This window comes from Macadamia integrifolia, chromosome 1, assembly GCF_013358625.1.
Source record: "Macadamia integrifolia cultivar HAES 741 chromosome 1, SCU_Mint_v3, whole genome shotgun sequence".
Classification (NCBI taxonomy): Eukaryota; Viridiplantae; Streptophyta; class Magnoliopsida; order Proteales; family Proteaceae; genus Macadamia; species Macadamia integrifolia.
The window spans coordinates 28,596,132-28,596,353 of record NC_056557.1 but is presented as its reverse complement, the minus strand read 5'-3'; positions in this window follow the sequence as shown (position 1 = coordinate 28,596,353).

The window sequence follows — 222 nt, the reverse complement described above, 5'->3', positions numbered from 1 at the left end:
TCATGTTCACATTTTAAATAATGGTTATATTTGATATCATTTATTGATTTATTGTCATTTTTTTGGGTTTGTGTGAGTGGGCCGGAATATAAAAGCACATTTTAAAGAGGGTCCGTTTAAAAACCGGTTAAAGCCCGTTTAACATTAAACATGTCCGTAGCCCGGTTAAGGCCCGACTAAAGCCCGATTAAGGTAGCCCGAATATAGCCCGAGGCCGACCGA